General features: G+C 36.0%; 2 pseudogenes; both read right to left on the bottom strand.

Annotated features, from left to right (window-relative positions):
- Positions 1–8,396: 8,396 nt before the first annotated feature.
- LOC142616491 (uncharacterized) lies at positions 8,397–10,726 on the bottom strand (annotated as a pseudogene).
- A 5,383-nt stretch (positions 10,727–16,109) lies between these two features.
- On the bottom strand, positions 16,110–23,020 carry LOC142616490 (F-box/kelch-repeat protein At3g06240-like; annotated as a pseudogene).
- Positions 23,021–24,065: the final 1,045 nt, after the last annotated feature.

Here is a 24,065-nt window from a genome sequence, read left to right as displayed (position 1 = left end):
TTTGAGACACTAAGAGAGAGAGGTAAATGGTTAAAGACACAGAGCATAGAATACCGTATGTTGCTTTTCTTATGGATTATTTGGAATATGGTTATAGGGTTTAAAAACTCGAGAGTCAGGTAGAGCTTTGGTGTATATATACCAATCATTATCCATATCATCATTAAATACTACTTGTGTCTTTTTTCTCTCCTTATTAAGTCCTTCACTGTAATCCATTCTTCTCCATACGACTTCTATCACTTTTCTAATCTTTTTTTACAAAATGTTCGGTAAAGGATAACAATGCAGATTCCAATTCAAAGGCAATCTCTGTTGAAGATAAAGATAAAGCCTTTTTCTTATCAAAACATCTCCACCTCAAGATGGAACTCAAATTCAAATCAAGGATATGGATAGATTCTATTGATGTATTTTAATTTTTAAATATTTGAGTTCAAACTCTTAACTGTAAAGTTATATCTTGTGCGTAACACGGCTTTATCAAATAGAAACAGCTCTCTGTGTTGAAAGGAAGAAGATGATTTGATGTGAAAACGGTGTCCTGTGAAAAGAAAGTATTTGTTTCCAACTAACAGCAACTGCAGCGTTTAGTTGATTCTCTCACTAAAGTGAGACACGTGTTGTAGAGTTCAAGGCCTAGTGGCGACTGTAGAAAATTTTTTTAGATGATGATTAAAAAACTTAAATTATACAAAATTTAATAAAATATAACTTATGTATTGACAAAAAAAAAAGTACATGCAAACACAAAATCTTACAGTTTCCTTTTATGAATTTTTTTTATTTTGAAATCGTTACATGCTAATATCATTATTAATATTGCAAACTATATCTCTCTCAAAATTTTAGTTAAATAAAATTTTCTTGGACTTTTTCTTTTTGTTTGTAAGGATAAAATATATATTGTTAAGGAGACCAAAGTTTGAAGACAGTTTAATTACAAAGTTTAATTATAGTCTAAGGCTACAATTCTCACTAAACAAATTAGCATTGCTACATATTTTAAAATTCTAACTATTGAATTGCATTTTCTCTATATTCTTAAAATTTATGTCAAATTTCATGCCAATCGGATATTATTTGTTATTCAATTCATAAACTTATTTTATATGTATATATTTAGATTACAAAACTCAAAATTTTAATGTATTTGGTAAAATTCACATCTAATAAAAAAAAATATATTAAATGGAATTGTACTCTTAGTCTACAACCAAGTTTATTACCAAAGTTTGTCCAAAGTTTAATTACGTTGGGCCTAAAAAATATTTATTAAGGTGGTCACAAAGTTATTTTATGGATAAAAAAAAATCATAAATTTTTGAAATTTATGCATATAAGAACAAAGCTTCACCATTGTATCATTTATTCACTTTTCATTCTTATAAAAATTTCTCATTCTATTTATAGCTTGAGAGAGTTAAAGCATCAGTATCCGAAATTGTAAAACTCCGGATATGCTACATTTTAGCATCATATCACCAAAATGATGCATTACTCTGACTTGTAAACCTAAAAATGTTACAATTTTACTACAGTGTGCTCTTACTTATAGAAATTACTGTAGACTATTGTATCTTGTTTTTTAATCACTTTTATTCTATCTTTCCTCTGTCTTCTCTTTCTCTGGTCTAATGGTCTCCTTTTCTTTCTCAACTCTCTCTTTCCTCATCTTTGATTTCTCGTCTCCCCTTCTCTCACTCTCTGACTCGCTCTCGTCTCCCTCATTCTTCCAGTGCTGTTGTTGGCTGAAACAAGCTCCGACAAACGTGTGAGCTTGACTTTCGAGACAAGTAGCCACTGGATGAGTGAAAAGCGATTCTGACAATGCTGAGATCTCCTTCAGCCTTCAGTCGCAATCTCCTTCAGTCCTCACTCCCTCTTTCATGGCGATGATGGTGTTTTTTAGGATGATTTTTTGTGGCAAGATCGGCATGGTCAAGGGTTGTTGTGGTTTTGGTTGTGAGATCGGTGTGGGTATAGTGGTTTGCAATGGCATGTTCGTGTGTTTGCTAATTGGATTTGGTCGGGGGTGGTGATGGGTTTGCTTGCTAATCGATTTTGGTGATGGGTTTTGGCCATGGAGGTCCTAATGGTCATGGTTTGGTTGAGTTAATTTGGGCATGGGTGGTGTTTGTGTTGTTGATGGTGGGGACTGTGGTTGCGACTAATGGGTTGTGGTTATGGCTTTTTTCTTTTTCTAGAGGTGGTGGGTTTGATGAGTGTAGGTATGGGTGTGGTTGGGGTTGTGACTGATGTGGTGGTGGTGATGGCTGACTGATGGTGGTGGAGGTGGGGGTTGCCTTGTTGGTTGTGGGGGGTGGGGGGTGGGGGGTGGGTTTCTCTATATTTGCTATTCATGATGGTGGAGCGTGTGGTGGGCCTTTTTGCATTTTGGGCTGAATTGCTCTTACAGAACCACGGCCTTGTGATTCTGGGGTTGGAGAGTCGAGACTAGCCTAACTAAAACACACCTTAGGCTAGCTTGTGCAAAAGTTGGGTCCTTCTTGTGCTAACGCGTCCTGGCAGGAGTCTTGAGCATATCACGTACTCGCAGCAGGAAAGACTGTTACAGATGTTATAGCAGGAAATGAAATGTAGCAGGACAACTAAAGCATTTTAACTAAAGCATCTTCTAGTAATAATAACAATAATACATGAACAACTACAATGTGATTACGACAAAGGAAGATTAATAGCAAGATGTCAAGTTAGTCATTGACAAGACAAGAGGAAAGAAGATTAGTCTACTAAAAGAATGGGCTTGGCTCTTTAGCAGATTCAAGTCCAAAAGGGGAACCAATCTGCAATATGGATAACCTTATAAAGGGGCTCCTGCCATGGAAGTTATGCACTTTGGAAAAATGACCTAAATGGCTTGATCTTGGATTCTTGATTCATTAGAAAGTGAGCTATTGAGAGGGAGAGAAGTGGGTAGCCTATTGATGCATGCTTGTACTCCTATTGCTCATATTTTCCCCTTTATTTCGTTTTTTGTATTCTTTCTTTCTTCCTTTTCTCTGTTTTCTTTCTTTCTTTCTTCTTTTTCTCTGTTTTCTTTCTTTCTTTCTCTCTGTTTTTCTATATCCCCTGTTTATCGTTTTTCTCTTCATTTTTTCCTCCCTCTTTCACTATGCACGTCTATGGCCTTTTGTACTGCCTTCCGTGATAAGATTTGCCATTTTTACCCCTTAACCGCTTTTGACCTGTTGTGGGTGTCTTTCTAGGACTGCCTACTAGTCTGCCAGCTGCCCAGCCGCTACCACTACACTATGTTGGTTGTGCCATGCCTCATCCCTAGATAATAGTGGTTTTGTCTTGTTTTGTTTTGTTTTTTACTCTCCCTGTCACTCCCATCCGGATAAGGGTTAAACTTCTCCCTTACCAACCTCTATAGCATGCATCTAGTAATTTCAGCTCATGTTTACCACTTTTGGATGAAATGTCATCTCAGTAGGATATTTTTCCCAAAAGAACTTGAGCGGGATCCCCAAAATAGCCTCCCCCTTCTCCCCACCGCCAGACCACACCCTATCTTACCTTTAACTCATGGCCCACCTCCCCTGTACTGGTTGGGTACAGGTAAGTGGTGCTTGAGTCTTATGTGCATGCTTCACTTCCATATGAGTCCATTGGTTTTCTAGCTCTCATACATTTGCCATTGCCTCTAGGTTTGTCTGATTCTACTACACGCTCTGGTGCTGAATTAACCTTGTAGCGTGAATAAGTCTTTGGGCTTTCGTTTGCTGCATCCCATTTCTTCTTTGGGCTAGGCATTGCTTGGGTATGGGCTTTCTCTTCTTTGACTTAGCCCATGTCCCTTTTTATCCTACATCTGTGGGCTGGCTAGTGCTCCTGCCACGCCACTGCACTACTCCTGCTATGATATCACTTACACTTTTTGCCTTGTTGTTACCTCTGGGCTTACGCTTGCCATGTCAATTTCTTACATTATTCATTCTTTTGGTCTTTATTGCCCAGCATTCCTATTGGTCCAATCCATTCAATACCTCAGGCATCCTCGGCCCATTTCATCCTTTCTTACCTCTTTCATTCCCATGGGCTTTTGCTAATCTTTTGGACTTCCTTGGCCCAATTACCACATCTTTACCGTTGGGTTTATTGGCCTTCGAACCAATCCCATCTACTAATTCATTTCTTTGGGTTTCCCCAGCCCATTTTTACTTTTCTTTCTATCTTACAATTCACATGGGCTTACTACTTCATTCTTTGAGGCTTCCTTAACCCATTTGCTTTCTCTCAGGCCACTTATTACTTTGTGAGCCTGTTGACCAGTATTCCTGCTATTCTGGCCCAATAGTCTTTATTTTACTGCTTTCTTTCTCCATCTTTTTCATGTTGTTGGGCTTCTTCTGCCATTGGGCCCTTTTGTCAAAAATGGGCATCAACAGAGGGTTTTAGTAGTGGTAGGGATGGGTGATTGATGGTGGTGGTGGCTAATGTAAGTTCATGGTGCTATGGTGGTGACAACGGTGGTGGCGTGGTTCTAGTGTGTTGGTGGCAGTGTGGTATGTGTGTTTGTTTGGTGGTTTTTTTAATGGGTTGTTTTGTTGTTGTACAATGGCATGGTTCTGGCATGGTAGTGGCGTTGTTGTGGTTGTTGGTTACTTTAAGGAAGAGAGAGAAAGAGGAAGAGAAAGAGAGAGAAATAGTATAAAAAAAAGAATATTTAAATAAAATGGACAAAAATGAGTTTGGGATGTTAAGTGTGTAATAAAATGGTATGGTATAATAGATAAAGTAGCTTTTGAGATGGTAAAATTGGATAATTTCAACCCAGAATACAAGTCATCTCCCATTCCACAAACCTCCCCCATTGAAAATTTGAAATAACAAAGTTTGGCTACAAGGTTATAGCCTTAAATTATAACCAAGTTTGTAGCCAAACTTTGTTATAATTTAAGGCTATAACTTCTTTTTAAAAATAAGATAATGCAGCACATTATGATTCCTCTATTTTCCCCAACAGCAAATCTGTCTAGCATGCAGAGGAAAGATTCCCATTTTAAATAATCATGTACCTCAAAAGCAAAATGAAAGAAAATATAAATAATTAAAATAAAAGGCACAAATAAAGGTAAGTAGCCCTGTAAATTGTAAATACAAGAGTAATACCTGGTTATATTTAAAAAGAGCTAACTCCTAAAATTTAGAAGTTAGGGGAAATCCAGTAAAGTTAGCATTCTTTCTAGTGAGTTCTAATAAAATCTTCTCTACCCATCTAGTAAATTACTATTTTAATCAATTTTTTAATTTAAAATTATTTAATTAAAAGATGGAGGTATTTTAGAGAATTTAAGAATTTGTGTGAGGGTATTTTAATATGAACAATATTAAAAACCAAATAGGAAATCCTATTATTAGTAGTATAGATGAAAGGCTGAAGAATCTCATCTTTCTAGTGTATTAATTATCGTGCTTGATGGCCTTTTCCAAATATATAAAGCACAATTAAATCACAACATGGTGCTTTACAGGTCTTGAACTCCTTGCTTTCTGTAGAAACTTGCCTGGGTCTCCCCATCTTCTATCTATTTTGTTCAGTTCTCATTTCTACCTGTTTGACAAATTTTCATAAAGCTTTATTGCTCACCAGCATAGCCCTAAGAACAAGAAAGAAACACAATACAAGCAGTTTTGCAGGTTTACTGGTTTTTTCAATAGGTGGTAATTTTGCAAGTTTACTGATAGAAGGATAAAAAAGTACAAGTAGAGACAAACTGGTAAACAAAGAGAACTAACCAAGAATAAGAACTACTAGAGGTGGATATGCATTATTGATGGTATCAAATGCAGGATACAGTGCTTAAGCAGTAAGCCCACTCATGCAATCAGAGGTCTCTAAGTGAAGGAGCCATGGTGACAACATGTAAACGGTTATGCAAGCAATAGTAACTAATAATAGAACAAGAACGAAAAACAGATTGATAGTCTTTTCAACACGTATTTGTTTAAAATTCCTTAGTATAAATCATAGCATGTTTGTTTAGGAGAAAGAACACAACAGCACAAACAGAAACAGATTATTTAAGCACCTAAACTTGTTAATCCACGTCCCATGACAATAAATTTGTGTAGGATTGCATCAAACTTGCTTCCAATTACAGATCAAACTTGCATCAAACTTACTACTACCCACTACTATCTCAACTCCCTTTAGCCACTATCAAGCATATCACGTCTCCCACCTTCCTACTTCACAGATTCATTCTTATCTAACAAGCCCACCAGTTTCATGACAGAATCAAACGCAGCAACCTTTGAAATCCACTGATTTTTAATATTTAAAGGTGCATTATATCTAATTTCCTTGGAGAAGTGAATTTTTATTGAGGCATGTATTGAAAGGTGTTTGTTGTTGACAAAGAGCTTAGTGAAAGAGACAGAGATCGTCGACTACAAGCCCGGTCTTAATTTCTATTAAGGTATGTATTTGATTCCTTTTTAATGTTTTGTAATGTTGAGCTATTTTGATCGATTTTTGGTTTAACATTAATCAATTGAATGCTTTTGACAGACCTATAATTTTATTTTTATATATTTATATAATATTTTCATCATTCATGGCATCATTTGCATTTAAGGATGTAATGCATAAATAAGCAAGTCAGTGTCTGTTTTTTACCTTACAGAGTTTATATTTCATCAGTGTCAATAAATAGGGCTCATAAATCATTATGTGCCAAATTTCTGTACTTCATTTAATTTAATGTAATATCAGATAATCCATTGTATGTTACGATTTTGCTTCAGAACTATATAATTAATTCCCTTTTTCACTTTCACCCCTTTGTTAATCTGATATTGTTTGAGTGACTCTGCATAGGCATAGTGTTTTGTGTGGGAAAAAAAAGATTCTCAAAGGTGCGTTTTCATGTACCTGCAAAAGATTTTCAGAAGCAGCTTACTTCGTTGTCTTTTCTATAAGTGCTTTTCTTTTTTTTCTTTTTCTTTTTAAGTTTCTTATAACCAAAATGCCAACTCAGGTTTACTTTGGCATGCTTGACGCATTGTTGGCTGCCGAGGAGCTTCCAGAGGAATATAGGGATTGTTGTCAGGTACCTGCTTCTAAATATTACACTCTCATAACCATGCATTTATTTTCAGTGAGTGACAGAGGTTTAATTGACAAGTAAATATTCTGGGATTTTTAGTATGAGCTTTTTGTTAAAAATAAAATAAAATAAAATAAAAAGCCTTATTCCACGCTCAAAGCCCGTGCAATGAGTCTAATGAGGTTTATAACCTCTTTATGTTATCTAGGCTTCATCAGAAACCCGAATCCTGTTTAAGTCGAAGAGAGAGTATCTAAGCTGATAGAAAGAGGGGTGTATTAAATTTAGTGAAAGGATTAGAGATTGAGAGAGAATGATTTCTTGTTAATCCAAAAAGATACAGTTCTTGTTTGTTTATATACAAGAGGAACAGTGCCTTAAACACAAGAAAGAGTGCAAAATTCAAATAGAAACCAATGAAATTCCACCAATTAGAGTAGAGCCCATCACTAACTGACAGCTATACATTGAATTAAATAAAATTTTAGTTTCCAGTGCTACTAGTCGATCTACTGAAGGCCAACTTTCCATTTATGCAACAATTATGCAGATAACTAATCTTGTTGTAGTGAGTTTTATGCTTGTAACAAGGTGAGAGTATTACCAGGCATAAATAATTGATATTAGCAACAATCTTAATAACAAATTAGTATTTTAGTTTACCATCTTTGTTTGTTTATTTGTGATTTTTCCTCACATTTTTTATTTATTTTACTTAACAATAATAATTAGTATTGCCACAACATTTAGTACGAATCAATCATAGATAATTTATAAGATTTAAAATAATGCCAAGTTTCCTTTTGATAGATAATAATTATTTTACTTTAACAATAATAATTAGTGTTGCAATGTTTTAAGAAACAATTTTGTTTTTTTTTTTTAATCTTTTCATATGTTGATAGTTTTGTTAAAACTTCATGGGTGCTAATTCGAATTTTGATGAATTAATTTGTTCATATCTTCTTCCCCCCTCCCCCCTAACTCAAGAGTCTAGCTCCATCCCTAAGAACAGGTTAGCTTACAGCACCTCAGACAACCAAAGCCTCATGGATTTGGAAGAAGCATACAGGAAGTTAGGACTCTGTTACAAAAAGTTGCAGGTGAATTGGTGGGTTTAGGTGAGTCTATTCTAGTAGTGGCGGAGCCAGGAATTTAGGCCAGGGGGGGCAAGATTAAAAGACAAGATTGGAAGTAAAAAATTAATCTAAAAAAATTAATCAATATTAATAACAAAATAAGTAAACAACTATATGATAATGTAATTGTCATATAGAATCTAACATAAAATGTAAACTTTAATTTATTTTTTCACACCTAGCTTATTTTACTCAATTGCCCTCGACGATTTTTCATATTTTGAAACCGCTGCATAATTTCTTCACACTCAATAGTCTTGAATACATCTTTCTCAATATATGTGACTAAGCAATCATTCATCCACTGATCTCCTATTCGATTGCGTAATCGATTTTTAATTATGTTCATTGCTGAAAAAGCTCTTTCAACAGTAGCTGTTGCAACTGGTAAGATCAATGCCAAAGTCACTAATGAGTAAACCAATGGATATGAAACATTCTTTTTCATTTCTACCATCTTTTCAAAGCAAGTCGTCCAATTCCTTTAAGTGCTGAAAACTCTTCGCAGGACCGCATGTCATGGATGTATGTCTCAAGTTGGTTATCCAAGAAAGAAACTTGAACCGTTGAAAAATCACTTGGATAAAACCGAGCAAGCCGAATTAATTTCTCCTTGTTGAATGCTGAAAATAAGTTATCTGGGTTCAAACATGCAACACAAAGTAATAATTCAGAATTTTCAAAACGACTATTGAGTTCCTGAAGTTGCATATCTATAACAGTATAAAAAAGCTCCACTTGATAATGATGTGAATTTTTCATGTTTTGAGCTTTTCGTCGTGGCCGAGGTTGATAAAAATCATCCATATCAGGAACATCAATATTATTTTTTGCACAAAATGCAGAAACCTCCTCTAGCAAAGAGTTCCACCCATCATCTCTCATGACCTGTAAACGTTTCTTTGAAATGTCAACCAACTTCATAGCATTCACAATATCTTGATCTTTTCGTTGTAATGCCTGTGACAATTCATTACTTATGCCAAGCACACCTCTCATCAAATGTAAATCAAACACGAATTCAAATGTTTGGAGTAAACCAATTAAGATATTTGCTTCTGCTCTCTGATCAGAATCTAAACCATCTTCTATAATAGTTTCAATCACATCAATTACAGAAGAAAACATGTGAATAATATTAACAAGTGCACCATAATGAGAACTCCAACGTGTATCTCCAGGTCTTTTTAGACTCATTTCTTGATTCAAGCCACGACCAGTTGAAATTTCATTATTTTTTAGTGCTTCTATAACTTCAGCATTACGTTTTTCACGAAGAATATCATGACGTTTGCATGATGCTCCAACAATATTGAATACCTTTGCAACCAAGTTAAAAAAGGTTGCAATCTGGATGTGATTTTTTGCTACTGCAACTAATGTTAGTTGAAGCTGATGTGCAAAACAATGGACATAATAGGCAGAAGGATTATCTTTCAAAATAAGAGTTTTTAGTCCATTTAACTCACCTCGCATGTTGTTTGCCCCGTCGTAGCCTTGTCCCCGCAATCTACTAATGCTTAAGCTATGTTTATTAAATACCTCCTCAATTGCACTCTTTAGTGTCACTGCTGATGTATTATTAACATGTGTAATGCCTAAAAAGCGCTCATTCACATGTCCCAGTTTGTCCACATAGCGCAAAGCAATCGCCATTTGTTCTTTAGTAGACATATCACGTGATTCATCAACTATAATAGCAAATAATGAGTCTCCAATATCTTTAATAATAGCATTTATTGTCTCAACGGCTGCAACATTTGCTATTTCTTTTTGGATATCAGGAGAGGTCATTTGATGATTTTCAGGAGCATTTTCGAGGACTGCCTTATCAATTTCTTCATTGTGATTTGCAAGAAACCATAATAATTCAAGAAAATTTCCTTGATTATTGGAGTCTTTAGATTCATCATGGCCACGAAATGCTAATCCTTGCCGTAGTAGAAAACAAATACAATCCACTGATGCATTCAAACGAGTTCGATATTCCCTTTTCTCGACATCCGATTGCTTGTTTATAACTGTTTGAATACTTTGTCTCTGGTTTAACAAAGCTTCACATTTTCTTTGAGCTATATTATGTGCACTGTTGTGGTCCCCAACGTGATTCTGTAATTTCTCCTTCTTTTTTCAATTTCTGAATCCTTCAGTAACAAATGAGTCTCTCCCTCCTTGATCACCAGTATCAGGTCGAAATAGATAACAAAATAGACAATATGCAGCATCTTTCGTAATGCTATATTCCAACCAACTAGGATAGTCTTTGAACCACACTGGATTAAATCGACGCTTTGTTTTGCCAAATTGACTTTGTGGAAAATCATGATCAACTGGTTGACAAGGTTTATTTTGTAGATAATGCCTTCTAATTTGATCTTTTTCATTAGAATGATAGTTACAAATTTTTATTCTTAAACCAGGATCCGTGGGAAGATTTGCAACATCCACTTCGATACGAGTTCGTTTAGGATTTGATCCGGACTCATTATTATGATCAAGATTCTCCATAATCTCAATTAACTACAAATATATATGTCATATCATTAAAATAAAGAAAAAAAAATTACAATCTATGATTAAGAATAATCAAATGAGGAGATCATTATAAATACAAATAGTTTAAACATATAATTTGAATTATAAATTTATGGTTAAGAATAGTCAAATTAAGAGATCCATCTAAATATAAACAGTTTAAACATATAATTTGATTCTTTAAAAAAAAATAAATAAATAAATCAAAGCAAAAGTATTAAGAGTATGCATACCTATAAATATTTGAATGTAACTTAAAAACCCAACTTGAATGCTTTTAAAAACTGCACAGCAACTCTGAGATCCAAAGAAAGAAATTGGATTGAAAAGAAATTTTTTCGTTGTGATGGGAGGCGTGCCTTATTTGCATTATATATACTTTTTTTTTTTCAAAGTTCTACTGACTTCTAATCCGGGTAGGTGTAGCAAAGTTGTTATAGAGATCATTAGAATTGTACTACTTCTAGGGGTAGAAGTCTACTACTACTAGGAAAGCAGGAAAGGTTTTTTCACTTCTGTCAAAAAAAAAAAAGAACTCAATTAAGTCACGTTACTTTTCCTTTCTAGCTTTTTTTTTTTTTTTTTTTTTTTGGGTAGGAGGGGGGGGGCAAATATGGTATTTCCTAGTAAAAAAAATTGAAATTTCCGGGGGGCCACCTGCCCCCCCTCGCCCCCCCCTCCCTCCGCCTAGTATGGGAGGATCCTTGGCTACCTGACTTCTCTCCCAGTCCAGCCTCCAAACAAGGTGATTCTTGCTTGGTGGTCTCTCAATTAATGAATCAATTGAAAACAGGTTGGAATGTGCCAAAGCTACATCAATTATTTGATCAAGACTCAATAAAAGCAATCATAAAAATTCCAATGTGTAATAGTAGCCAAACGTAGAGATGGGCATGGGTAAATTCAGTGAATGGTCAAATTTTCAATGAAAACAGCATACAATCTAATAGCGGAGAGTGACGGACAAAATAGCGGGACACTTTAAAAGGCAAGATTTGGAAGACAGCTTCATCATAGACTTAAAATGCACTTGTGTAGGATTGCATCAAACTTGCTTCCAACCACAGATCAAAGTAGCAGGAATTTTGATAATCTTGATCTAAATTGTCCTTTTTGTGGCTTTGATTCTGAGTCGACTTTGCATTTATTCACTCAATATCATCCTTCCAGGGCAATTTGGTTTGAAAGTCTATGGAGTATTAGATTGGACAGTCTTCAATTATTCTCTACATCCCAGTTGATTGAAATGCTACTTGACCCACCAAATGTATTCCAATTAGATGACAAAAATTAAGATAAGTTTCTTTTGTTTGGGGCCTTAAATCTTGACCGTATATGGATGTAGAGAAACGAAGTTTTTCATGAGGGATTGGTGTCATTGGAGGTTTGGATGATTAGAAGCTTTCACAAGCTGGTTCAAGAGCATTGGCGGATGATATATTCAAGTCAGGCTAGGGGTTCTTTTAGAAGTCCCAGCAGGTGGTCAAAACCAAGTCACAACTCCTTCAAACTTAATTGTGATGCTACAGTTGAGCTGAGTTTTTCCTCTGTTTATGTGTTTTTCCTCTATCTATGTATATGGATGTGGAGAAACAAAGTTTTTCATGAGGGATTGGTGTCATTGGAGGTTTGGATGATTAGAAGCTTTCACAAGCTGGTTCAAGAGTATTGGCGGATGATATATTCAAGTCAGGCTAGGGGTTCTTTTAGAAGTCCCAGCAGGTGGTCAAAACCAAGTCACAACTCCTTCAAACTTAATTGTGATGCTACAGTTGAGCTGAGTTTTTCCTCTATTTATGTGTTTTTCAGAAATTGGAGAGGGAAATTGGTTTTTGCTAAATCAAAGAAGGTAAATACCAATGTCCCGCTTTAGTAAGTACAGAAAGTAATGCACTAGTAAGTACAGAAAGTAATGCAATGAATAAAATTTTAATTCTGCTAATTAGCACCCTAAAGTTTATAAATTATAGAATTTTATTAGCAGAGTTGCCATTTTATTAGTGAAGTCTAACCGATATTCAGGATACCAATATGTAATGGTCCTAATAAAGTTAGCATTCTCTGCAGTAAGTTCTAATAAACTGTTCTCCAACTATAGTCAAATGAAAGGCTGAAGCATTCCCATGTTTGATAACCTGTTTCAAGAATATAAAGCACAATTAAATTATAACATGGTGTTCTATAGGGCTGTAATTTCTCTCTTTCTGAAAACTAGCAGGAGCTACAATGCTCTTATCATACATTCAAGCGAACCACCATTCTCTTCTCCTAGGTTCAAGAGCATAATTTGCTTTGGCACCATCCCCTCTCTTTGGTCTATTATGTTCAACTCACCTTTCAACGTATATTTTTTTTAAATTCCTTAGTAGTATAAACCAAAGCATGTTTGTTTAGGAGAAAGAACACAACAGTACTAAAAGAAACACATTATTTAAGCACCTATACTTGTTAATCCACATCCCTTGACAATAAACATGAAATTGAACCCAGCTAAGCATGAGACAATAGCATTCTTATCTAGATACAACTCTCAAAGGCCAAAGATAGAATGACATAGCAAAATCACATATGTTGGAACCAATTCTCTGTCAAACAAATAAGCTTCTTATAGCGCACAAACCAACAAAGACCAAGTAACTAAATTCAGGAAAGTAAGAACACGATTTTGGAATGGTAACATGCTCACTAGACAAGCACATGGCTGCTCCTTTTCAACATTCTCAGCTTTAGAGATTACAGAACTTCTTATCTAGATATATCTCTCACCTTTTGTTTGCTGATGATACTATTCTCTTTTGTGATGCATCCGGAGAACAATTATTATATATTTGTATGGTCCTAATTTTCTTTGAAGCTATCACAAGATTGAAAGTAAATGTTGGTAAGAGTGAGATTGTGCCAGTTGGTGAGGTTGGGAATTTGGATGCCTTAGCTCGTGTTTTATGTTGTAAGGTAGGTTGTTTACCCATGTCTTACTTGGGTATGCCTTTGGGGGCACACTATAAGGATTCCTCAATATGGAACCCTATCATTGAACAGATGGAAAAGAAGCTCGCAAGTTGGAAGCAGGGTGTTCCCAGTGCAGTGCGGTGCGGTTTTAAGCCATTTTTAGCACTGCATTTTGCGGTGCAGTTTAGCTAAAACCATAACTGCACCACACCTTCTCTTTGTAGTCACATGTGAGGTGCGGTGCAGTTCAAAGTTCAGCCAAAACCATAACCGCACCGCACCTTATTTTTGCGGTCACATATACGGTGTGGTGCATAAGATGCAGTTTGAATGATTTGAAGTTGGTATACTTTTCAAATTTTGGGTTTTTTCTACCTAGCCCAAAACTAATTTTTCCCTTTGTTTTGGTCCAAGTTTTAAACTATTAAGCTAGTTTTTCTTTATTTTGGGCTGGCTTTCCTGATCAACACTTGCTAGGGTTATCAAACTTTTTTTTTTTTTTTTTTGAAAACTAGGGTTATTAAACTATTAATAATATATTTAATATTAAAAATAATTAAATATATTAATATATAGAGAGGGTGCGGTGCGGTGCAGTTTGTGCAGTTTTCTTATTGTAAAACCGCAAACCACACTACACCATGCGGTGTGGTGTGGTGTGGTGCACTATTACTTGCGGTACGGTGCGGTTATGCCATTTTGCGGGCAATTTTGGTGCGGTTTTTGCAGTTTGTGCAGTTTATGTGGTTTTGTGAACACTCCTAGTTATATTTGTCAAAAGGAGGTAGACTTACTTTATTGAAGAGTACCTTATCAAGTCTCCCTACTTATTTTTTTTTATCTTTGTTCACTATTCCACAACATGTGGCGGATAGATTAGAGAGGATTTAGAGGAATTTCCTTTGGGGGAGATCTAATGATGTTTTTAAATTCTCACTTGTTGCTTGGGAGAAAGTTGTGTGGCCAATGGAGGCAGGTGGCTTGGGGTTCTGGAAGATTGGGCTATTTAACCAAGCTTTGCTTGGGAAGTGGCTATGGCAATTTGGGAATGAGGTCACACGTTTATGGAGGCAGGTTATAGCTTCCAAATATGGGGAGGCCAGTGGGGGATGGTGTACTAGAGTTGTTAGAGGGACGCATGGATGTGGTAGGTGGAAGAACATTAGGAAGGGGGTTGAGAGCTTCTTTGGTCATGTGTTGTATGCGGCGGGTAAGGATTTCCATATCAGATTCTGGTATGACCCTTGGAGTAGCCCTACTACCTTGAAAGATTTATATCGGGCAATGTTTGCTATTGTTGTGGATAAGGCAGCTATGATTTCTGATTTGGTTGAGTTTGCACCGGATGGGGGTGGTAGAAGCTGGAACTTACGCTTCCATCGTGCTTTTCAAGATTGGGAGACAAGGATCTTTTATGATTTTTGCACATATCTCATCCAAGTTACCTAGAGGGGGTGATAATACCATGATATGGCAATTCAATTGTAGTGGGGTTTTTGATGTGTGTTCCTTCTATTTTTCATTGCTAGCAGCCCCGTTGGTGTCTTTTCCTTGGAAGAGCATTTGGTGTGTTAAGATACCTAAAAGGGTGGCTTTCTTCTTATGGACAGCTGCTAGGGGTGGAATTCTTACTATAGACAACCTCATTAAGAAGAATTTACCTCTTGTTAATTGGTGCTGCCTTTGTCGATGTGAAAAGGAAACTGTGGATCACTTATTGATCTATTGTAAGTATGCTCATACCTTGTGGAGTGCAGTCCTTCATTTGTTTGGGGTTCAGTGGGTGATACCCAACAATGTTGTTTCTCTTCTGTCTGCATGGTGGAATTGGTTGGGGAGTCACACTTCAGATGTGTGGAATATGGTTCCAGCGTGTCTTATGTGGTTAATTTGGAAGGAGCGCAATGCCCGAACTGTTGAGGAAACTGAGAGACTTGTAGACTGTGTGAAGTCTTTGTTACTTAAGACTTTTTTTGAGTGGTCCCGTTTTTGGAGGTTTACACATTGTCACTCTTTGTTTGAATTCCTTAATTTTGTTAGTCTTTCTTTTTGATTGGTTTGTATTCTTTTCAGTGTAGTGAGTTTATTATTATAAATTCATTGTACTTTTATTATCAATAAAGTTTGTTATTACCTATCAAAAGAAAAAGAGATAGAATGATATAGCAAGATCAAATATAATGAAACCAATTCCCTGTCAATAATCTAGCTTCGTCAATATTAAGGTTAAATGTACACAACAACCATCCATATTCAAATACTAATATGTAATAGAGCCACAAAAGGATAATGTAAACCTAGGATAAAAATGAAGCTTTTTCCAATACTGTCATACCTACTACTGATCTAAAGGGAAATGAATAACAAGGGTTTCACTTCATCCATACCACTAATGACTTCATTCTGTTTAGTAAGACACCACTTTTGCTCCATCAAGTAAAACAAGGCTCTCCATGAAAGTAGCTACATACGAAGGACATTGGATATTAGGATCCTTCTTCTCATGTAGAGTTTCTATGTCAATCAATACAAACTTAAATCCCTGATTATTTAGTATATCAATGATGTAGTTGTAGGAAACCTGATTTAAACCATACTCGGTAAAGGCAAGGCAAATAGCTACTCTTTCGAGTCTTTCATATGGTACAACAAAAAGTTTATTCCAAGACTCAACCACACCATACTCCTTCATCACCCATATGGAGTAATGGCTGCCATATCTGTCATGTATAGTGAAAGCCAGTTTCCCTTTGAATAATGCAATAAAGTAGGAACTACCAGTATAACTGGGCAGTGCTAGCTTTCTGAATGTCTCCGTATTGACATTGTAGACGCTTATTTTTTGCAAGCCCAGAAGAGAAGAAGGCCCAAGTCATGGGCTAAAGAAAGTATTGTGGAAGTACCATTAAGCGAGTGGCAGAACAACGAATAGTGGGTCTAACAAACAAATAAATGGATCCTGAGGAAGTAAGTAGGCCCAAAAAAAGGCACGAAAGAAAGTAATCGCAAACCCATGGGCTGTATAGATGTGGAAAAGAGAGAATGGGTCATAGCCTCTATGGCAGGCCCAAAGTAATGCAAGTAAAGAAAGTAAGGGACTGTAGAAAATCCATGAGCCCCAAGGGAAAAGTGAGAAATGCTTGGGCCGAGGAAGCCCAAAAAGATAGTAGAAGCCCATAGGAGACGTAGAATTGAAAAAGGGCCGAGGACGCCCGAGAGAGTAAGTGGGCCAAGGACGCCCAAATGGAAGTAGGTGGGACAATAGGAGCCCGCAAGTAGCAAGAGGGTCCAGTGGGATCATTGGGCCTTCGGAGACAGAATGAACAAAAAAGGTCCAAAGTGGCCCAGCAGGCTTGGGGTCAAGAAGGCCTCATGGCGGGCATGACAGAATTGTGTGGCAGGAAGCAAGTAATAGGGGTCGGGAATAAAGGCTTGGAACGGCCCACGAACAAGCATGGCCCAATCCTCAGAAGAGGCAAGCCATAAAGGAAAAGTCAGGCGAAATAGCCCACGCCAAAAGAAGCCAAAACGAGCAGCAGGCTGGGCAGTTTGACGTTCAGACCACAACAGACAGATGAGCAGCAGGCAGGATTTGAACAAACACAGAGGTAAGGCACGCATAAAGCCCAAGCACCACCAACTTGTACCCAGCCAATACAGGAAATGGTGAGGTCATGGGTCAAGGGTAAGGGGGGTATGGTCTGGCGGTGGGGAGGGAGAAAAACCCATTTTTGTGTTTCTAGCTCAAGCCCTTTTGAAAGCAATGTCCTGCTGGGAAGGCATGCGAACCAAAAGAGGCAAGGTTGAGTGGGAACCACCAGGTGCATGCCGTAGGGGTAAAGGCAAGGGGAGTATTCACTCCGTGGTAGGTAGGAATGCCGCAGGGAGTGAGCAAGACAAAAAGGCCTTCTCTGACTGAGGCAGGGTGGCACTGGCTGGGTGACTAACCAATCAGTGACGGTCGGCAAAGGAGCCCATGCTAGACAAAAACGATTAAGGGCTAAAATGGTAAAAGACCAGGCACAGCTGGCCCTTTATAAGGAGTCCTACAGTGAACGATCAGAGAGGGGGGATAGAGCAGTAGAGAGGGAACCTCTGTAAAAAGAAAAGAAATAAGAATCATAGAAAATAGGGGAATAAGAAACGCAGGGGAGAAAAGAGAGAACGGACAAAAAAAAAAAGTAAAAAAAAAACGAAAGGAAAGGAGGGGATAAAGAAAAAGAAAATAGAAGCAAGAAAGAAACAGAGTGAATGGCATGCACCGAATGGATTAATCCCCTCTCCCCTTCCAACTCATGCTCTCTGTTAACCAAATAGAAATCTCATTCAACCCAAAGTTACTTAGGTCCGTCCCTTCAAAGCAGCTAATTTTCCCTCAGAGAAATTAGTCGCGCTGAGGGAGTGGTTCCCTTTCCTGACGCAAACTCTGTAAAACAGCCCATCGCGGCAGGCTAACGATTGTTTGTTTAATATGCTCCTGACTCTCCATCTAACATTCATTATTCTGATATTATATTGTAAAATGGCCACCCGGAGCAGTGACTACGTTGCTTAAATCTCTATTATTTTCTATTCTCTTTTATCATATCTGTCTGCTGTAGCTAATGTGACAGTTCTGTCTGCCGTAAAGATCTGATCACCAAAAGGCATTGTTTGTGCACAAGCCAGACCAGGAAGGTTTGTTCTTGGACCGGTCCCAACTCCTCAACTCAAAAGAAAATCTTGGGCCAAGTGTGGCAGCGGGCGGCCCAGCCTGACACTTGTAAAAAAAAATAATAAAAAAAGGCCCACACATTTCAAACATAGACCTTCTCGGACCAATCGCTTGTCCTTCTACCACAAATGCCATCCAGTGCAAAGCTCCACTAACCAATGGGGCTGGCACAAGAAGATTCTTATTGCAGAAGATAAAATTTTCTTTCGACGAGTTTCCAACCCTTCTCCATGAATCTGAACTTAATGTGTACACCTCAATCTCATGACGAGACAAAGGGAAAGATGAAATCCTGACAACCTTGTAGTCATCATTCTCGGAATGATAGCCAAATCCTAGTCTAACATACTCCAACTTTCCTAAGCAAGTATCGAGCAACCTCTTGAATTTTCTAATGCTAGGGTTCCACAAATATATAACACCACCCTCCAAAATGGATAAACACAATAAAGCCATTGTACGAACCCACTTTTTGGGCACGCTTAAAATCAAAATCAAAGGGAATTCTAATCTCGGAAATCCTATCAAATGTGCGATTGAAAGCAACCATACAGACTGATGTGTCTGTTCCCCTTAAGGGCATGTGTCTGACATAACCATTGTCATGATCATGATCATTGTTGATGTTATTAAGGTGGGTGGAGATGAAATTGTGACTAGTGATTGAGGAGTCCATGGATTTGGACACACACCTTAATCTCATCACCAATTTCACCGGTAGCCTTTCCATGATGTTCAGTATGATATCGTACGGAAGATGGTTATTCCTCCGTCGGAGAATCGGCAGTTCTCTCATTTTAGAGAGAAAGAAAGGGTAATGGGTTAGAGACACAGATCGAAGAATACTCTAAACACTTTGGGGGTACTAGATTGATTCAGATACAACAAAACGATGTCCTAATCAGACTACAAGATGTAGTACTTGCTAGCTTTCTTTTCCCTTGGTAGTGGGTTCAGACATTCTCCCATCTCCTCACGTGTGTGTTAAAAAAAACAAAATTTCTCTCCAAATTCATCATATATCTTTATATTGAGTGTGAATTTTGAAAATCTAACCGTTAGATTGCATGTTCTTATTACATTCTTAATGCTTACAAAATTTTAAGAAGATCAAAGATCAATTGCTATGTCATCAAATAAATGTTATAATTTCAAGTTTTTGTGATCTAAAATTGTATATAAAAAATAAGTTAATTGATCAAATAGTAAATAACATCCACTTTGAACAAAATTTGATACGTATGTTAAGAACATAAGGAACATGAAATTCACGGTTAGATTCTCAAAATTCACACCGAAAAAAGAAATATATGAGAAGTTTGAAGAGTTACTCTCCAAACTAATTTGGAGAGAAACTTTGTTCGTGTTAAAATTACTTAGTATTCTCAACAACAAAAAAAGACTTAAAAGCATATCTCATTAATTTTAAAGCTAACTTATTAAAGATAAAAAGAAAAATACCTCCAACCAAGTGTTGCATCTAAGGATGGCGATTTTCCCTTGTTCCGCTTGATCCACCCTCTCTGTTTCTCTCTACACCAGTTTTTCTCATCCTGTAAAGGTGGTAGGACAGGGATAGAGTAAGATTTTAGCCTCGCATCACGAGGCGAGATGGTGATGAGTTTGGACTTATTAAACTCACCTTGCTCTACCCCCGCTGATAAGGGTTATAATTGTAAGTTTTTCATATCCTAGAATCCTACTATTTAAACAAATATATCAATATCAGCTTATTTTATTCTACTCAATTGGCTTTCTGCTTCTATTTTGTTATGTATTATACTAATATTGTCTTGTTAAATACTTGGATAATATTATTTCGTTTTTACCAAAAATTAGCAGTGAACCCGCGTGTTGCGCGTAATAATTATTGTTATGGTGGTTTTATTAAAAAAAATTTACAATTTAAACTAATTTAATAAAGAGTAATTTATTTCATAATCATATTTTTATTTATTATAGGAACAATCATATATGTAATATAGAAACAATCATAAATATAAATTTTGTCCTAGCAAAATGAAAACAATACAATTTTTCACAGAAATTCAAAAAGCAAGATAACAAAAATATTCATTTTTTAATAAAAGTTATTTATATCATTTTGTGAATCATTAAAAAGAATATAAAATTTGGAAATTATTCTTTTAGTTTTAAACAAACTTTCTCAAACCTTATTTTTTCTGCCTACAATCCAAAACACCGAAAAATGTAATTAAGAAAATTAATAAAACTTAACAATGATTAATTGGACCAATAAGGAAAACAATTTGTTGTTGATAATCTATTAAGGTTATTTTCTTTGCAAAAATTGTAATTTCGTCCACCCAAAACATATTATCAAGTAAACAATTATTAGCAAAATCTAAGAATTAAATTGCTATATATGCATTGTTATAAAATAATAATAATAAATAAAATAAAATTGCAAAAGCTAAAATTTGTCACCCATCTAATTATTTTCGTTTGCCTAACATTTACTTTTCTCTAAGTAAATGGCATTATAGAGTACTTTGTCCACCACATGAAGGATTATAAAATAAACAAAAATTAGTAAAGTATCATAGTTTAACATCTAAATTGAGCACTATAAAAAATCATGGTATGTAATAGAATAAATACCAATTACAATAAATACCAAATTATCCAAATCATGCTATGTAATAGAATAATATTATATTTTTACATGTTATATTTAATGCTTTATAACGCAATAAGATAAAATTTAACAATCAAAGAGAACAAAAATAAAACTATTTAAAAAATAAAACTAAATCGCATTAATCCAAAGTAAAGATTTAAAGAATATAAAAAAAATTATCAACTTAAAGTAGAGATGCAAGAAAAATAAAATAAAATAAATCCACCAAAAAATTGAGAGAGAGAGAAACAACATTTTTTATTGTGAGGGAAAACTATGCATAGAATGGAATAGATAGTGACAAATTTATAGTAAGAGTGTATGAAAAAGAAGAGACCAAAAAAAAAAAAAAAAAAAAGAGGAAGATAAAGGGAAAGACGAAGAATGATATTAATATAGAGGTAGTGGGGAGATGAAAAGGTTAGGGAGGGAGAAATGTTGGAGAAGTAGTGGGGAGATGAAAATGTAAGGTAGGAAGAAAATTTGGAAAAGTGTAAATATTAAAAAAAAATGATAAAAACAATATAAGAAAATTGGAAAGAATAAAGCTAATGACATGGACACTGATGTGGCTTAACTGAAGCCTAGCAACAATAAATGTTACGCTTTAAATTATATATATATATATAGATTAATTTGATTTTATGGAATAAATTTAGTTGTAATTTCAAGTATATTTTTATTAATGAAACAGTTTTTATTTTTAAAAAAATTACGATAGTTATGGAGCAAATTAACAAGAGTTAGAGTTTTATAGGATAGGGCGGGCCTTCACAGGGCCCCAAGGGGTGGAAATGGGGTAAGAAAATTTTTCTAATCATGCGGGGCGAGGCAAAGTTAGGGTAAAACAAAATCATGTGGGGCGGGGGCAAAGACCTCCTTCAACCCTGCCCCGTCCCATTCTCATCCCTTATGCACCATGACCTGCCCTATTCTCTCCCCAAACTAGTTTTCTCTGAAGATGGGACAAATCATCCCTAATCCAACTCATGTTGCCAATTGTTTAGCAAGTTATGAAAAGGATTTTAAATTATGTTGTGCATTCAACGTTACCAACTTACCAAGATGTATCATTTTGAAGCTCAAGGTTTCTCCTTTCGTGTTATATCAAAGTTTCAATATTTTAAAAAATTCATACATAAATAAAAAGTTTTTAAATAAGCAACTTTTTTTCGCCCCTAAAATTTGCATGAAGTTCATTTTTAATTCCTAAACTTTAAAATTGTCGCTTTTTAAAAAAAATCTAAACAAATGAAAAAGTTGCAACGTTTGTCATTAAACTTTATAAAGAGCTTTTTAATCTCTAAACTATTGGAAACAGTAAAAAAATTTCTTAAACTTTAAAAAATAAATTTTATACAATGCATGTGACCAATATTTTCATGTGACTAGTTCACCTTATGCTGCCTTTTATTCTTTATGTGTGTGTGTGTGTGTGTGTGTTCGTGTGTGTGTAATTGAACCATGTCATACATGTCAAATTTATTAATGCTAAAGATAGTGTCACCTAGTTAAACATGTATGATAAAAGTTAACAAGACTAGATATAAGGACTAAAAAAAAAAGACCAAAACACAAATCTAACCCTCTAAGTTTCACATTTTGTCATTTTAGTCCTCTAACTTTCAATTTTGTCATTTCAGTCTTTTAAGTTTCAAATATAGTCAATTTAGTCCTCCGCTAAGCTTTTGTTAAGTGCTACCATCATCTAACCAAAACTACGTTGTTTTGGATTATTTATTTATTTATTTAAATTTATTAATTTAAAAAAAAAACTAAAAATCGTTAATTAAAAAAAGAAACTAAGGTTGCGTTTGGCTCCATGTAAATGAGTTTTTGAGTGTAAAATAATTTCAGGGGAAAATAGTTTACGAAAAGGAAAACATTTTTTTTCTGTTTGATTGTGTCCTATAAAATACACCTGAAAAAGTATTTCCAGTGTTTGGTTTTGCATGTAAAACATTTTCCAGAAAATTGTCAAAAACCTTACCTAATACAAGCAAATCCAAGCAAAAACAAATCAATTGCAACCAAGAACAAATTATTTTTACTACCTCAACCAAATCATGTAAACAAAATAAAAACACACTATATGAACCCCAAAAAATCCCAAATCTTGAGGGAAAAGAAAGGAGGTGGGTCTTGAAGGAAAAGAATGGAGGCAGATGGGTCGGCGGAGGTGGGTCGATGAGGATAAGGGATGGGTTGGTGAGGACGAGGGATGGGTCGATGGAGGTGGGTCGACGAAGGACGAGGACAAGGAATGGGTCGGTAAGGATGAGGGATGGGTTGACGAGGATGAAGGATGGGTTGGCGGAGTGGCTTGCACGCACGACGGAGGGGCCATGTGTCAACGGGTGGTTTTGGGCATCACCGACAATACCCTCTCCTTGCTCGGCTTAGGCTTGGGGTGAGTGATGAAAGGTTTTCTTTGGGTTTTCTCTTTGAGCTCTCTCTCTCTCTCTCTCTCTCTCTCTCTCTAGGTGTGTGAGTCCGAAAAATCTGATTTAAAGGTAAATCAGATATGTAATCCATTTTACGGGTTAAGGGGCGAATTTTACGGTCAAAGTTCAAAATTTTCAGTTTGACTTCATTTTACATGTACACCCAACCACACACAAGGGTGTAAAATATTTTTCCAATTTCATTTACACTCGAAACAAACGCAATCTAAGGGAACGATGTCATTCCTTGCCCACTGAAAAACAAAACAAATCCCCACCTTACTAATACAAAGGAGCAGACACCGGCAACTCTGAGTTTGAGTAATGGGAGGAAAGGCATGTTGTAGCAGCAAAGGGGGGCCCCTATTAGAGGAGGAGATCAGGTGGAGAATTCTAAGCCACTTGAGCAGGATAGGTGGCCTGGTAGGACCCGACAAGCGAATTCGGTGGTTGTGGCTAATTTGAGTTCGAAGAATCCGTCATTGTTTAAGAGTTTGGATTGTGGGAATAGTGTTAGTGTTGTTGATAAGAAGATAGGTGGAATGGGATTTGGGATGGTTGTTA

The sequence above is a fragment of the Castanea sativa genome, chromosome 11 (genome assembly GCF_040712315.1).
Source record: "Castanea sativa cultivar Marrone di Chiusa Pesio chromosome 11, ASM4071231v1".
In the NCBI taxonomy this organism is placed as follows: Eukaryota; Viridiplantae; Streptophyta; class Magnoliopsida; order Fagales; family Fagaceae; genus Castanea; species Castanea sativa.
Note: the sequence above shows the minus strand (reverse complement) of the source record. Positions and strands in the feature narration are given on the sequence as shown.